We start from the raw sequence: 16,966 nt of genomic DNA, 5'->3' as shown, positions 1-16,966 counted from the left end.
AATTATTGTACATAGTTGTTCGACGGCCTCAGGGAGGCTGTGCGCCGTAGCATTGCTGGTATTGCAACGAGCGCGCGGGGCCGGATACAGCGTGCGTCGCTGTTGCCCCGGGTGGGTTCGCTCTGCGGGGTCACAACGAACTCGGCCGATGAAGATCGCGTGCCACCAGCTAAAACTGCAATGTGAAAGCTGCGTTTAAGGTGGTAACCCCAGGCGCCGGAGAAACGCGATTTAGCACCACTCCGGCAAGGTTCGCACGGTCATCGGAGCGCCAAGGTTTTCGTTCCTTCGATTCGCGCCGTGACTTGGCCCGGCGTGGAGCGACTTTTCGTCTATCGCCGAACCTTCCACGTCCGTTCATTACATAGACATTGCGTAGTCGAAGTCAATTTTGATTGGTGTCGCGGATGAACAGTGTGCGTCCGTGAAAGCAATATCCCCTATAACGTCGAAGTCATCACGCTGGTGAAGACCACGTTTACTGTGTCCGGCTGAACTCAGACGGAGTAACCATTTATACTGAGATGAGGCATGCCTATGTGGATCCACAACTTTGGATCAGCCACCTATTTCTCTTCAAAACGCTCTCAGCGATCCACTTCGCGGAAGTCAGGCAGTCTGCTATCCGTCTTTCCCTGTCCTTGTTTCCCCATTGTTCAATGTTTCTTGGTTAGGCTGCTTGTTTTTCTGTGTCTTACCTAGCCGTCTTCGTTTTGCTTTTGTGTATGTGTTTCCTTGGGTATGGTTTCTCTTGCTTTTATGTTGGTCGTTTATTTGTATCTATCAAAAGCGTGGCAGTTTGGGCGAGTTGGTATGTCATGACTGTTTCAGGCTTGTAGCGCAGCTCAGAAAGAGCAAAAAAGGAAGGAGGTAGGGGTAATCAAAGGGAACGGAAAACAGAGTGAGTGCTTGACTTCGACTAAAAAAAAAATTGCATCTATGTTTTGCGTTCCGAGAGTGTTTCGCGTGCGTTTTCACTGCCGTGTTGCGCAAACGGGCGACGTCGACCTGGATCGAAGCCTGGTGACGGCTGGGCTGTGGGCCGGGCTGTGCGGTCGCGACGATTGGCGCGGATCATGGCTGTACCATGGAGCGGACACCGCCATAAGCACCGGTACCAGAGGCCGTTGCCGGATGCTGTTGAAGTGGCTTGAAGTCACACGCGTGGAATGTGGGCTTGGTGTTTGGACTGCCCGGCGATTTTTCGCGTGGACATTCTTTGTACGTCGTCTGAACCGTGTATGCTATTTTATTTTGTTTTCATTGATGGTACAGGCCAAGATTTTGTTATTCTCCCTTGATCGCGTTTGTGTCCGAATGTCGTTATCTCTCTAAGCGTTTGTCTTTTACTGTTACTCTTATCTTTTCTACAATGGATGCTTTTATTGTGCATGTTCGCGTCAAAGTGTGTGTTCGTGTGGACTTCTTTTGTTGCTTTTGTGCACCCCAGACCTCTCTATTTAATTTATTCGAATGGCTTGCTTTTCTTCCTTTGACGTTTTCTCTATTTATCTTTTGGGGGCTGGTGATTTTAGGTTCTATCTGCCAATAGATAGCTCCGGTATTGCACTGTAATGACTATTTCTTCGTTCGTTGCTTTGTTTTCTTTTTTGACTGGCAGCGGATCCACCAGCCTTGCATTGACAGGGGGCATTTAAGGGGGAAGAGAGTGAGAGAGGAACATTTATTTCATTCCGGCCTCCTGTCCGGGGCTACTGGGTGTTAGGGTGGTGGTGAGAGGCTGCCGGAAACGGGGGCGAAGGTGCGACGTTGGTGGCGTCGACTCTTGATTGGGCTGGGTCCGCTTCTTGTGGTACTCCAAGCCCAAGCGCCATGGTGAGATCCGTTAACGCTGCCACATTATTTATTTATTTATTTATTTACATGTACCTTACAGGCCTTCGAGAAGGCATAGTGTAAGGGGGGAAATACGGTAACATATTAGTATGGAGTCGGGAAAGAAATAAACATCAGCAACAGAACATGCAAAATTAATACGTTAGCAAATACAATATGTAGAGCAATAACAGTAAATGGTAAACAATAACATAATAGCATAATAACATCGTAAACGTTTTTTCAGGTTATACAGTAATAAGTATTGTAAAAAAAAAATGGGAGCACTGAAATTCTTTAACATTGCAGAAAAAATGTAAGAAAATTACAAAAGACATGACGTGTTTAGACGGTTGAAACGGCATATTGATTGGTTAGTAGATTGCGAAATGCAGTGTGTTTAGTTTGGCATGCAATGGTATCTGGCAGTGCGTTCCATAAGCGGACCGCTCGGGGCAAAGCTGAAAAATTAAAAGCGTGCGTGTTGCCATAAATTCGGGTGTAGCTGAACTGATTGTTCAGTTGTGGTGACGTCGAGGATGCTTTCTTCAGGTTTGATAATGTTAGGCCAACTGTGTGAACAAATCTATGAAATAATAATAGAAGGGAAATATCACGGCGAGTAGTTAGTGGTTGCAACGAAAGATCGATTTTTATTTGGGTTACACTTGACTGGTTACTATAATTTTTAGAAATGAAACGGCTCGCTCTATTCTGGATGCTCTCCAGGAGTTCGATGAGGTAATTTTGATGAGGAGACCATATACAAGAGGCGTGCTCAATTTGTGGCCGTACAATAGTTACGTAAGCTAGTTTTCGTAGCGGTGAAGGCGCACTTCTTAAGTTGCGGCGCAGATATCCCAACGATCTGGAGGCGTTAGCTGAAATGGAGGTGATGTGTTTAGTCCATGAAAGATTGTGTGTAAGGAGCACTCCTAAGTAGTTATATTCTGTGGTGTGGTCAACTATGTTAGAATCCAGATGATAATAAAAGTGAGAGTTAACAGTTTTTCGAGAAAAGGAAACTACTTTGCACTTCGACACGTTTAGGGACATGACCCACGTAGCACACCAATCACTGATATGTGCAAGATCATCTTGGAGTGCCGCGTGGTCAGAGGGACAGTTAATCGAACGGTATACAACGCAGTCGTCAGCAAATAATCGTACCGAAGATGATATATTGTTAGGTAAGTCGTTAATGTAAATTAAAAAGAGAAGAGGACCAAGTACACTGCCTTGAGGTACACCAGAGGTGACGTCAGAGAGCCCAGAGGAAAAGTTAGCAACAACAGTGAACTGTTCGCGATTAGTAAGAAAGTTACGAATCCATGATAGGGTTAGTGAGTCGAGTTTAATTGCTGAGAGCTTTGATATCACGCGACTATGGGCTACGCGATCGAATGCTTTCGAGAAATCTAAAAAGATGCAGTCAATTTGTTTGTTACTGTTCATATCAAAGTGTAAGTCTGACGTGAATTCTAGTAGTTGGGTTTCGCAAGAAAATCCTTTTCGGAAACCATGCTGTTTCGGGTAAAAAAAGTTATTACATTCAAGATGAGAATATATATGGGATGCGATAATGTGTTCCAACATTTTGCAGCAAATGCATGTTAGTGATATAGGACGGTAATTATCACTAGAACTCTTGTTACCTTTCTTAAAGACAGGAACTACTTTTGCTATCTTCCAGTCTGTAGGAAGCATACCAGTTGTAAGCGATTGGTTAAAAAGGTGTAGCAGAATTTTGCTTGATATTAGTATTGCGTTTTTTAGTATTTTAGAATTTATACCATCTATACCAGAGGATGAAGACATTTTAAGGTTATCTATAAGATCGACTACGCCTTTTGAAGTGATAGTGATGGGTGACATGTACTGGAAATCAAAATCGGGAACAAAAGGTATGTTACAACTATCTTCTCTTGTAACATATTACGTGGTATTGGGTCAGCCAGCCACTCCTCTAATTTGTGTGGTCTTTTTGGTAGCGTCCTATGCATAGATTGAAGTGCGTGTTGACTTCCCGGGCAGTCCCATAGTGTATGGGGCGTATTGGGGTATCCTCCACACTGTGTGCACTTGGGGGAGCCCTCTTTTCCAGCTATGTAGTGTAGAATATTTTGTGTGGGTAGGCAGTGCGTTTGAGCTTGGCGCCAAGTGGCAGCGGCTTCGCGTGTTGAGGAGTGTGGTGGAGCTGGGAGAGTAGTTTCTTGTTCATGCCATTCCTCTAATTTTAGGCGTCGCATATTTGAAGCTATTTGTTTTAACTCTGTAGAACTGAGTGCTTCTGTCCACTGAAGAGGAAGTCCCGGAAAATTTGCGTGGGATAGAGCGTGGGCCTTTTCGTTTCCCTCGATGTTACAGTGGCTAGGTACCCATTGAATAGTGATGTGGTGTGACGGATTATCCGTCGTATCTCGATGCAGCGTTTCGCGGATGGGGTTGGGCAGGTTTCCCGTGAGGAATGCTCGGCATGCTGCTTGACTGTCTGTGAGAATGAGGATGATGGTGCGTGTGTGCTGTGACTGCTTCAGTTATTGTCACTGCTTCAGCTGTTACTTGGCTAGGGAGGCCTGTGTACAGGCCTTGGGTATACGCATTGGTCACGGCGTTGTATGTCGCCGTGCGGTGTGTTGTGGGATCCGTACCCGGGGATGCGTCTGTGTAGTAAACAGTTGTGTCCGGGGGGTTTTGTTGGGGGCGTTTTGCGCGTGCTTGTCTTCTTCCTTGGTCTGCTTGCGGGTCCATGTTTCGGGGGACTGGCAGCGTGCGAATGTTGTTAAGCGCTTGCCACGGTGGAGGTGGCAGCGTTATTGAGCCATGTTGTCTTGAGAATGTCCAAGATCTTTAAGCAGCGCTTGACCTTGGGGTGATCGTTTCAATCTATTTATTTGTGATTCTGTGTGGACGTCCAATAGCCTGCTAAGGTTTGGAAGTATGTCGGTTTGGCTTACTTTGTGATTTGGCGCGTATCTTTCAAGTCCTAAAGTGATTTTGTCGAGTTGCCTGCACAGGTTATCCAGTTTCGTGCGCTGCGTTTTTGTGAGGTGAAGGTATGGCAGCTGGTATAGAATAGTGGGTACTGCAAATGCTGCGGCTATTCTGCATAGCTGGTGCTCGCTAATTCCTTTGTTTCTCCGTGTGATGCGGTATAGCAGTCGTTTAAATTGGTGAAGTTCTTGTGTAGTTTTTTGCATCCAAGTGTCGGCCTTGCCATCTTCTTGGATGTGGAATCCGAGAATGCGAATTGTTTTGCGTCTTGGAATTGTTTCATTTTCAATTCGGAGATGGACGAGGTTGCGGTAGCGGTTTGCTGAGTGACCTCTTTGGTTCGTAACTACGATATATTCTGATTTTTCCAGTGAGATGGAAAGACGAATTTCTTTGAGATGGGAGTGTATGACGTCGATCGCTTGTTGTATTGTGCTTTCGATGTCACCTGGAGACCCTGCACGTGCCCCTAGTGTAATGTCGTCTGCATAGATGCTGTATCCTAGGTCAGGTACGTTTTGCATCTGCGCGCTGACACTGTCCAAGGCCATGGAGAAGAGAATCGGGGATAATACCGATCCCTGAGGTACTCCCCGCGTGAGATAACGCTTCTGATATTCCTCTCCATTTACCTTGACGCTGACTGCGATCGTGAAGAAAGTTGTGTATGTATTGTGTTATGCGCGGGGCTGGTTTAAGTCTTCGGAGGCCTTCTTGTACAGCAGTGATGGTGACATTGTCGAAAGCGCTCTTGACATCAAGTCCCACAACTGCTCTGATTTGGCTGGTACTTTCTGTGGCATATACATCTTGGTATATCATATACATAGCGTCTTGTGTGTTCATATGAGGGTGGGATCCTACGACTCTCGGGTCAGATGTTTGGTCTCGTTCCTGGAGCCAGTGAAGACGTGCTACAACCATTTTTTTCATGGCTTTGCCTGCGCATGAGGTCAGTGATATAGACAGGAAAAGTTTTGGATTGTTGGGACATTTGCCAGGTTTAGGGATTGTTATAGCAGAGGCGTGTTTCCAGCTTGGTGGAATCTCGCCTGTTTCCCAAACTGTGTTTATGTATTCGAGTTTTTCTGTTGTTTCGCCGGTAGATTGACCAGCATCTTGTTAGTGAAGCCGTGTGTCCCTGGGGTTATGTTGCGTTTGGTGTTGTTGATTGCCGTGAGAAGCTCTTGCATTGTGAACGGTGCATCTGCTTCGTGTGGTAGGCTATTTTGTTAGGTTTGTAAGTGTGGTGTTTTGGCTGGGGCTGGCCGTCGGAAAAAACACGTCGGCCGGCTCTTCATCTGTTATATTGTGAGTGAGTTGGATTGTGTTATATTGTGAGTGAGGGAGTTGGAGTGAGAGGAGGAGTTTTTTTCGTGGGTGTTGCCCCAGAAGCCTGCGAAAAAGTGTCCAGGGATTTATTGTGTGTGGTGATTCCCCTGCCTGTTCGCATGTGTGTATCCAATTGGAGGCGGCGAGGCTATCGGCATATGTTTCAGCTTCTTCTATGAGTTCCTGTATGCGTTTTTGTAGTTGCTTGTTAGGTTTGTTTCTTTTCCACCGTTTCACTAACCTACTTCGGGGAGCTCTTCTGTCCGTTGTATGGCGGCGGTATGTTTGGTGTAGGTTGAGGTTACATTCTGCGTCCACTCATTCCACGTGGAGGATGTAAGGTTTTCAAGAGTAGCTCGGAATTTTGTCCAGTCCGTGAGTGCAGCAGGGCCAATTGGGCATCCTTTGTTGCTTGTGCGTTTGCGTTTCTTTTTTTGGTATTGTGATGCTTGTAGTGATGATGCAGTGGTCACTACCGAGTGTTTCCTGTTTGTTTTCCCATTTCGGTTCGTGTGTTATTCGTGTCCAGGTGAGATCTGGGTTGGTTTCGCGTTCTACCGAGTTTCCTGTGTGCGTGTGTTGGCTGATGTCATTAGCTAGGCTGAAGTGGAATTCTTCGGAGAGAAGTAGGAGTTGTTTTCCATTGGGTTCGTTAAAGGTGTAGCCCAATTCTATGTGTTGGCTATTGAAGTCTCCCAACCAGATGGTATCACGTTTGCTGTAATTGTTGAGGTGTTTGCGCCATAGTGGACCATACCTCGGTGCTTTTGGGGAGCGATAGGTGTTTATTACGTCTAGGTTGTACGTTCCGTAGAAGCAGTTGCGCGTGTTACAGTTTCTTCTGTGGCCGTGTTGATGGAGTCTGTGGAAATTCGGTCGTAGTGTGCTTGTTCGCTATACGTGTGGTTGTCATAGTGGGCATGTGAGTCGACGGTGTTGTTTCTTTGACGGGAGAGCGTTTTCTTAGTTTTTCTGTAATGCTTGGGCTCGAGTAGGCGGTGTATCCTGGAAGGGTTATTGGGCCTACTGTTTCCTGCAAGGTGATAACATCTGGTTTGTGTGGTGCTGTGAGAATGAATTGAGCGAAGTTGTTCTTTTTCCGACTAATGCCTCTACGGTTCCATTGCCAGATTGTTATTTGGGGAGACACGTGGCTTGAGGTTGAACTGAATGTGGTGGGGGGGGGGGGCGTCTCTGTTTTAGGGCTGGCCATATTGGTGTGTGGATTCACTGTCGTTATCGTGTGTGGCCTTCTTGCTGGGGCCCTCGGTTGGTGTAGTGTCTGTTCGCTAGCGAAGATGTCGTTGTTGTGTTTCAAGTGCATGTATAATTGCTGCATGCTTTCTACCGTACGTCTGAGAGTACAAATGCTCTCGACTAGCATATTCATTTGTGAAGTTAGTTCGGCATAAGGTTGCTCAGAGTGTGAGGTCAGTTGTTCTATGCTCAGCGTGAGTTGGCTTGTGATGAGTTTATGAGCGTGTTCACGGTCGCGTTCCCGTTTCTCTACGTTGTCGAGCCTGCGCAAGATGTCAGTAATGTAGCTGGGAATATGGCTGTCGTGTGGTGTCGGAGTGGCTGACTGATTTACCTGCGTGGGTTGTGGCCTGCACGGTTGGTCGGTCGGGCGGTCCTCACTTCTGTCTTTAGATGTTCCGTCTTGCATGACTATTTGGTGCGGTTGTCGAGCGGACGTCGGCCCTTTCTCCAGTGGCTGCAATGGTCCCGCGGTTTTCGTTGTTTGAAGCCGTACGATGTCCCCTTGCATGGGCCTGAGCTTTACGGTCCGGGCTGCCATGGCATAAGTTTCATCGTATTGTTCTGTTCTTTCTGCTTGTTTTGGAATGCTGCCCTGTGTCTGCGCGTCCACTTCGATGGATTGTTTGATTTGTTTTATTTCTTCCAGCCCTGCGAAGCGCTTTCGCGTAATGATGTTGGGGAAATTACCTTTTGTATTGTGCGGCGGCTGTTGTCCCTTTGCCTGCAATTGATTTCGCTTGGGCTTTGGTAAAAAATATTCTGGAAGATCTCTCCAGCTGTTCAAGTGGCCTTGTCGGCGGTTTGTTTCTTTGGGCAGGTGGGGTCTCGGGAGCTGTGCGCGCCTTCACAATTTAAGCATTTCAAGTCGCAGTCGTGGGCTGTATAATTAGGGTCAGTCCCCGGCGGGGAATTGGGTGCCGCTTCCTTCACATGCAATGCAGTCTTGTGCTGTGGGGCAGACGTCCGTTCGGCGTCCTATGATGTGGCATAATGCGCACTGTACCGCGTTGGGAATGGAGGGAGCCAGCGATGTGACTACCCGTCCCACTAGTGCGACGCGCGGGAGTTTTGGGCCTCTTACTGTCATCAGGACGCATTCACTCTTGCCGAGGCGCCGTGTTCTGAGAAGTTCGGCGTCCCTGACGGGGATGTACGCGCTAATTTTGTCGTCCGGGATTTCTATTGGTAGTCCTCGAACTGCTCGGCGAGTGTTTCCTGGCTCGCTGGCTCTGTAAGCTGTGGCTTGGTGTTCGGTGCCGTTGTGAACGACTGTGTGCAAGGCGAGAATTTTCTGCAGCATTGATTCTCGCTTCGTGGAAGCGATTATGAAGTTCTGGGTGCGTCTGACGTGGATGACAAGATCCTTGGTTTCTGATGCAGTCAGTGCGGCGGCCGTGACTGCCGATGGAATGGAGGTGGAATGCCGATGCGGTAGCTAGAGTAAAGTTTTTCCTTCCTCCGCCGAGTTCTTCGTTCCTCGTGTTTTAGTTCGCTCTCGGCTTTTCCTGAGGCGATGCACTGATCTCTGCTTCGGTATCCCGGGACTAACGATGCTGGATGTCAATAATTCGAACTGAATTTATTTACAGGCCGATAGTAACGGTTACAATGGGTATATAGCAAACAAGTAAAGCGAGTTCACATTAACAAACGCGGCTGAGCAAGGCCTCGGAGCAGTCCGTCGCTCCGATCGGGCACCTCACGAGATCGGTCCGTCATCTCTCAGGTCACAGCTCACACTGCCCGCTAGGCCGCGCACATCATCACCCCCCCCCCCCCCCCTCCCCAGCCACGGGACCATGCCTCCGGGCTGCGTAACTCGCACTGGCGGTGGCCGCCGATCGAGCCCCCCGCGGCGCCTCGGCCCGACGCAAACACGACGCGATTTATGGCGCTCGCCAGATCCAGTGCGCCAGCACCCCTGCCTCTTTCGCCGAACAGCGTCCGGCCACCGCCTTCCCAAAGCAGGCGCTCCCTGGAAGCGGCCAGGGTGCGAGCCAACAGCACAACATTGCCATGCAACACATACACAAAGACAGAGTGGGCCCCAGAGAAGTCGAGGAAGCACGCACTTAAGCAAATAAAAAGAATGCACACATGAGCTTCACCAAGCCGAACATTCACAACCACCTTACAGCTAGGTTGCACCGCCCTCTCTCTCCCCCCTGTTGCTACGCCACTGCTACCGAGCCGTGGTGTCGTTTGACTTGGCTGCTATTTCGAACGCAGTGATCAGCGATGTTGGCTCGTTGGTTATAGTGTAGTGCAGATAACCGTAGTACTCACTCAGGTGATGCTTAACTTCCGATAAAATGCACGGAGCTGGGTAGCCGGAGCCGCCGGGGTCTCGAGGCCAGACGTGCCGCTCGCGGTGCTTCGGGGGCCCCCGGCTGGGGGCGGCGGTTCGAGCCGAAGTACGTGCCGTGGAGCAGCGGTTAGGCACGTCTGACCTCGACGAGCGCGCGTGGTGTTCTCCTAAGGGGGGAGGGATGTGGGGTTTCGGGCTCTCGCGGTGGTTGTGTGGGGCCATTGCGTTGTGCTGCCGGAGGATCCGTGTCCCTCTCCTCCTTGCCTGGAGGAGAGGGACACGGAGCAGCGGGTCATAAAACACTGTCTCTCTGCTGTCATCCCGCCCACGGGAAGGTCAACAGGCTCTCCCCATTGGCCGACATTATTTCCAACTGCTCGTAGGTACAACGGGGCGTGGAACTTGCGGAGACGACGGGCGTTTGCGCGCATGCGCGAGTGAGAGCGGGTGCGAGAGAGGAAATGTGGGGAGTTTTGCTCTTTGAAAATACGACTCTGCCTAGGTACTACGGATGAGTTTCTTGGCGCGCGGTGTATGCGCTGGCGCGCCGTGCCGGCAGAAGTCGCGGGGCGCGGTAGTGCTGAACTTAGCATCGCAAGTTGGCGGCTCGACGCAATCATATTTAATCGATCATGTTTTTACTAATGAAAACAACGTGTCATTATTTCGCATTATTGGCGGCGCCTCCAGGACACCAAAGCGGCAACGGGGATATCAAAGCTAGAAGCCGGACTGGTCCGTGGGTTGGGGCTCGCAGAGGCCTGCGCGTGCCAGGGGAGTATAAGATCGGCTGTCCGCTATCGCGGACAGCCAATGTTTTATGCGAACACCCCCAGGCACCACGCTTCGGCCTCTGCGGCCCCAACCCACGGGCCGCCCGGCTTCCAGCTTTGATCCCCCCGCTACCGCTTGGGTGCCCCGGAGATCCTGCGCCGCCTGCTTTAATATAACCTCAGGTGCTCTCCTGAGGCCTCCGTTTGCCGGTTACATGTGCCCTCCTGGAGCAGTGCTTGTAAAAAATCCGATCTATCGTCGCGACGAAAAATTCCACCCGTGACTTATAAAACACCAGTCAGAACATTGTCCCTTCAGACACAGCGATCACCAAGCGGCGTCCGCGCCCACTGCCTCACCGCGCGGGCAGCCAGCGGCGGAGCGTATAAACCAACTCGACCGAACTCCGCAATGCCGGCATGTCAGGGGACAAACGAATACAACGCAATCTAAGAAACCTCCTCCGTAGTGCCTAGGCTGAGTCATATATTCAAGGAGCAAAAGCCCCCAGATTTTCTCTCTCGCGCCCGCTCTTACTCGCGCCTGCGCAGAAACGTCGAGCTCCGTCAAAAGTGGCACGCCCCGTTGTAGCTGCTAGCGGATGAAAATACGCCTCCGGGTACGCGCGCGCAAGATGAGGCCCGGGGAGACCACATCGGGGCGTCTGAAGGTGCGTGCGTGTTCCTCTCTGCCGGCGGCTGCCCCCTTTGTCCGCCGCCGGCCGATGGTTACTTCGGCTCGTCGGGGTCCTGGCCTCGGCGTGCCCCCGTCGTGCCCCTGTCTGTTCGTCTGTCGTTTCTTTCTATTTCCCTTTTTTTTTTTCTGCCGTGGAGCGCGCGATGGCAGGCGCTGACCGAAGGATAGGCAGCCTCTTCGCGCTGGACGTTGCATATCACTTTGCTAGCCAGCTACCAACACAATATCGTCCGCCTAAAACTACATCTGAAGGTGCTGCTCTACTACTGCATCCGCCTGTTTGTATGAGAGATTAAACCTGATATTGCCTCCCTCTAGCGCTCTCAACATCCTTACCTTATGCATCATAAACTGCAGTGGGGATAAAGCGCACCCCTGCCTCAATCCATCGTTAAAATCAACTGCCTCATGGCTCCGTATCCGTCCCAATTCATCGCAAACGCTATTTTCTACGTACATCTCTCTCTAAAGCTGTATGCGATCGTCGCGGAAGCCGTCCACTTCCAGAATATCCCACAAAATGTTACGATCTAGTTTGCGGTTACTACTTTCGGTTACCTACGTGCGGTCTACTTTAGAACCCGCGACGCCGCCTGGTGCTACCCCCCGCGAAACCTGCGCGTAGTCTCCGAAATGCGTGGCGCGTCGGTGCCAGCGAAAGCTGAGAAACGCAGCATGCGGCAGGCCGGTCTCGCGCTTTCCGGACACGCTCTGTAATCCAGTGGCACTGCAGCGTATAGTCCAGCTTCTGCGAAGTCAGGCTGCTTGCAGGGACACTAATAGGAATGGAAGACCAACTGTCACCTGTTCCGGTAGGGAGCAGAATTGCGTCTACTTCCGGCATTTAGTTCCCATCCTGTGAGCAGGAGTCGAATCTCTCGCTCTCTATCTATTACATATATATATACAGGGTTGAGCAAAAATACTGCGCTATGGTATGATAAGATACAAGATGCTGAGGCAACAAGTATTTAGATACAGATACAAAATACTACGGCAATTATTGTATGCGATACGATTCTGGTCCATTCAGTTGTACCTGAATATACTTGTATACATTCGCAAATTTCTTATTATAGACCTATAATTATAGCACCAGCAAACGCGTATCCACAAAGATGTTTCCTTGGAAATTTGTTAACCCTGGACCAACCTTGTTTCATTTGAATGGAATGTCTGTTAGTTTTTCAAAAATTTTGTCATAGTTGCTAAAAGTATATTATTTTCATTCCGAAAGAGTTAATCGGCGTCGCTTTAGCTGCTTAACATGAAGGCTCTTTATACGCGACGCTGTCAGCGGTTTTTGCTTGTCGCTTTTGTAATTGATGGGAGTCGATGCTCTGCATGCCGACCAACTAGCGGGTCGCCATTTAATTACGATAACTTCAATACGAAGCCTCTGCAAGATGTCGCAAATACCGCTGTGGAGTTTTACCATGTCCGCAATCGTACTACCGCTTACGCAATACCGGGTCACCGGACAGGTACCTGCACAGCAGCAGCAAAGCTGATAGCGACATCTCTTGTGACACATCGTGTACACAGAGAGCACATAAAGCTGAAATGACCTTTAATAATGTACGTATCTGCTGGAGTAAAGCCCTCGTCAGCGACATGTTTATTTATTAAGGTGACCTAATGGCAGCAGTATCACCTTGAGAAGCGGAGTTCGACCAACGTTTATAGTTCCGCACGGTGATGTATGCACTTGCGATCGTGGATGTCGTGACACGTTATTTACTTCGTGCATATATCACGACCTGCCATGTCAGCCATGCCTTGTATGCGATGTCATCCAGGAATAACATCAATGACATCTAATTCCTGCTACGTATGTCATGCAGGCAATGTTATCGTTTTGTCACGCGTGTCGGGATGTCAGTGTACTTCATGTCATGCATGTGATTCATGATGCCATGACATCTCCTGCGCGCGTGTTAGGAAAGCAGCGGATTGCGATGTTCATTGCAGTGACGGTAAGAAAAATTCGGCGTCGCGTTATTGCAGTTGCTTCTCGTTAACGTGGCGTTACAGTAGAAAGCATTTTGGACCACGTAATAGGGCTCGGCGAGTAGTAGCGCGATCGGCGAGAAGGAAGGGTAAGCGCAACTGTGTTCCCATTGTTCCCATTGACAATTACATCGTTCCCAAGGACAATATGGCGTCGGGCGTGGTTATCCGGTGTTGCGAAGTCGGGGGTCCGTGCGGCCAACGGAGTTTTCATGGATGGTGCTGTGCGAGGTGTCGGGAGAAAGGGTTCCGAGCGACGTTTAAGAGAACGAAAAAAAAAGCATTATATAAAAAAATAAATTGTTCAGATTTACAAAACGGGTCCAACTATCGCACCACTCTATGCTAGCGTCTTAGCACGTCCGAGTCTCACACTGTTTCCGAGCGTCCTCCTCCTCTCTCTCTCAGAGCCGTCTGGATCCGCTTTTATGCCCTGCCTCGTTACTGTTGCGTCGCTTCGACCAAACCGGCGTCAGGAAACCGATGGGCTCATGTCGCAACAATCCAGAGGTTTGTTGCCCTTTCCCTCCGACGGGAGTTTTGTGAAAACACACGCACATCACTGGCAGAAACAGGGGAACTGGTAAGGTATGCTGACTCCGTTTCCTGCGGGGTTGTGCCAAGCATTGCATGGACCTCAACTTCGACGTGGACGTACAACACCCCACTTGAACAGGCCTTCGGCTCGTTTCCCATAATTGCTTCATCCGTGACCAGAGTTTTCTCGTGGAGTGAACGACTGACCATAACGGCCTTCGAGAGCTCTTCTTGATGGTCAGGAGAGACGACGTTGGTATATTCAAGCGGGCTGCGTTGAAGTAAATGATGAGGCGTGACGACTGCATGTCGCCGGGGTGGCATCCTCTGCTCTGAAGGGCCGCCGGGCACAACAATACGCTAGTTACTGCCCAAACAAGTTGCAAAACAAATATTTCCGATTTCTTCCTAATGTTTGTTCACAATACCACTCAAGCCGCAACTTCTGGTACGCTGAAGATCTATTTGTCAGTTTGAAGAGCGATGTTAGAAAGGCAGATACAGTGAACCATACACTTGATTGTCATCTTTTGGCGCTGAGATAGGGTTGCATGTTCTCTTTTCAACGCCAGCGGTCTGCGAGTTCCGCGGCGCAGATTTTGCGCCGCCTCCTTCGAGGGATGGCGTCACATCGCGTAACCAGGCCTGCATAAGGCCTCTAGGGAAGACAACTTGTTTGATCTAGGGACCTTAGGCCGGCGCGCCGCGGATGGTTGTGATGGTTGTGATGGCTGTGAGGTGATTGTGAGTAACCTTCGTAATTACTCCAACCAATCTCCTTTGCCGGTAGCCATTTCATGCTTACACCTACTCTCGAATACGGGTGAGCCAGCATTTTTTTGTCTGTCTTTGTCCATGACATTGCCTTTGTTTTGAAGTAAAGTTTTTGGAGTGATATAGAATATGCAGGAAATGTATGTTTTCCAGCTACTATAGCCCGCATTCAGCCCCTCTTGCATATGACTACTGGTGGACAAAGAACTTGGCCACGAATTTCTGGCTGTTCACACTGGGACATGGGACATCTAGGAGGTGCGCGAGGAGATTGAGGGCACGGCATCAAATCCCCTGAGACAATAACATTCTGTCTCTCTAGGTTAGTCTTCACGAACCTGCTGTTGTCTGTAACTATCACATTTCTTTCAGTGTAGCAGCTTCCAGTCGGACATAGGAGATAAAGCCGCACACTTTCCCAGTCTGCTGACATGCCGTGCTCCGTGACTTCGAGAGGGCCATAGTTTTCTGGCAGTTATCATCTGTGAAAACGAAATAAGCACTGAGAATGGTTCGACTCTAATAAAGTGGTTGCGTTGCTCTTGCAGGTGGAGGATTCGAGTGAGAAGCCCGAGAAGTCATCTCCATTGCCGAGCACATTCACGTTGTAGGGTAAATAGCCAAGCTTCCTGCACACGGTGTCATTATGGAGACCTGCCCTTAGTAATTTTTCTTTCCTCGGCACCTGCGCGGCCCAAGAGTGCCTGGCTGTGAATTTGGGTGGCCACGTGACCTTCAATGGGGCGTCCTTGTCTGCAATATTTAAACCTGCATGCTACGCTCTTCTCTTCGGGCCGTGTCAGTGAGCGGAGGCTGGCAGCCACGCAGTGATAAAAAATATGTAAAGCCTGATATTGTAGATACACTACACATCTACACAATATCTAATCCGAGGATGCACCCTGCTATGAAATCCAAATCGAGTTAATAATTGAGGCTGAAGATGAGTTTATGCAACACACAGAAAAAATAGTGGTAAAGAGGCAATGTGGAGAAATGGGAATGAATGTGTTGAATGTTGTGTAAAATATTGTTGCTATTTTTGAAGTTGCCATTATGTCCTCAAATATGTCGCGCTTCCCGCAGGGCGACGCGGAATTGCCCGAAAGGGCCTCCGACGCGCCGATCGTCCGGAGAGCGATTTCTGTTGCCAGGAATGACCATCTCCTAAGTAATCGGACCTAAGTAATATAAATGCGTGGTGCGAGACTTGGTTAATGAAATTGAATATTAATAAATGTAAGGCAATGAGAGTTACTCGCCCTACTTCAGCCCAATGCGTTGGCGGGCTAGTTGGTGCGAATCCATCAATACTTTGTTTAGCGCAAAAACAACAGACACAAGAAAGACGACAGGACAAGGCGCCTTGTCCTGTCGTCTTTCTTGTGTCTGTTGTTCTTGCGCTAAACAAAGTATTCATGGATTCGCCGTACTTCTCACGATACACCATGTACTTATTCTCTTAATAACGTCGCCCTAACTCAGGTTTCCACTTACAAACGCCTTGGCATTTATATTTCTCAGAACTTTTCCTGGTAAACTCATGTTGATCACATAACTAGCAATGCTAATCGTGCTCTTGGTTATATCAAACGTAATTCAAGTCTAGCTCCCACGAACTTAAAACTCTTGCTTTATAGAACGCTAGTTAGGCCCAAGCTTGAATATGCATCTTCCATTTGAGATCCTCATGTCAGTTCACTTAACCTCAGCATAGAAGCTATTCAGAACGGTGCTGCACGTTTTATTTTATCCAACTATTTGTGTACAGCATGTGTCACTTCAATGAAATTCAATCTTGATTTGCCTAATCTGTCACTTCGTCGCAAAATTTCACGTCTTTGTCTATTTCATAACATCTCTTATTACAATCCCACTTTAAACTACTCTCTTTTGTTACCACCATAGTACATTTCTTCCAGAAACGATCGTCGGTTCAAGGTTGGCGTGCCATATTGCGGCACTAACCTTCATTTCAATTTCTTCATTCCCACAACAAGCGGTGACTGGAACCACTTTCCCGCTTTCGTTGTTTCAATCGTTAATGCCAACGAATTGAAAAACGCCCTGTTTAACAACTTGTTGTAGACCTGCTATGCTGCTAAAATGGATATTATTTTTGTTTTGATACCCCCCACTACTCTCTGTAATGGCTCGGCCCTGAGAGTAATTAAATGAAATGAAAGCGGATGTGCCGCTAGCCGCCAGCCAGTTAATACGTGAGGTCGAACCACTGCTTACTCGTAAACATCCTGTACCGCAATCTGTAAGCCGCGCGTGGATGTCGGCGCCAGCAAGGGACTTCGTCGCTTTTAGCAGTACATTTAAAAAGTATTCACTTTTTAATGGCGTAAGCATTTCTATGCATATCCAACGAGAAAAGCATCCGGCCGGGCGTCCCTTAAGACGGTTGCTTTAAAGATTGAGCCCACAGCAGCGAGCAGT

This window comes from Dermacentor andersoni, chromosome 8 (genome assembly GCF_023375885.2).
Source record: "Dermacentor andersoni chromosome 8, qqDerAnde1_hic_scaffold, whole genome shotgun sequence".
Taxonomy (NCBI): domain Eukaryota; kingdom Metazoa; phylum Arthropoda; class Arachnida; order Ixodida; family Ixodidae; genus Dermacentor; species Dermacentor andersoni.
The sequence above is the reverse complement of the archived record's forward strand: the minus strand, read 5'-3'. Positions refer to the sequence as shown.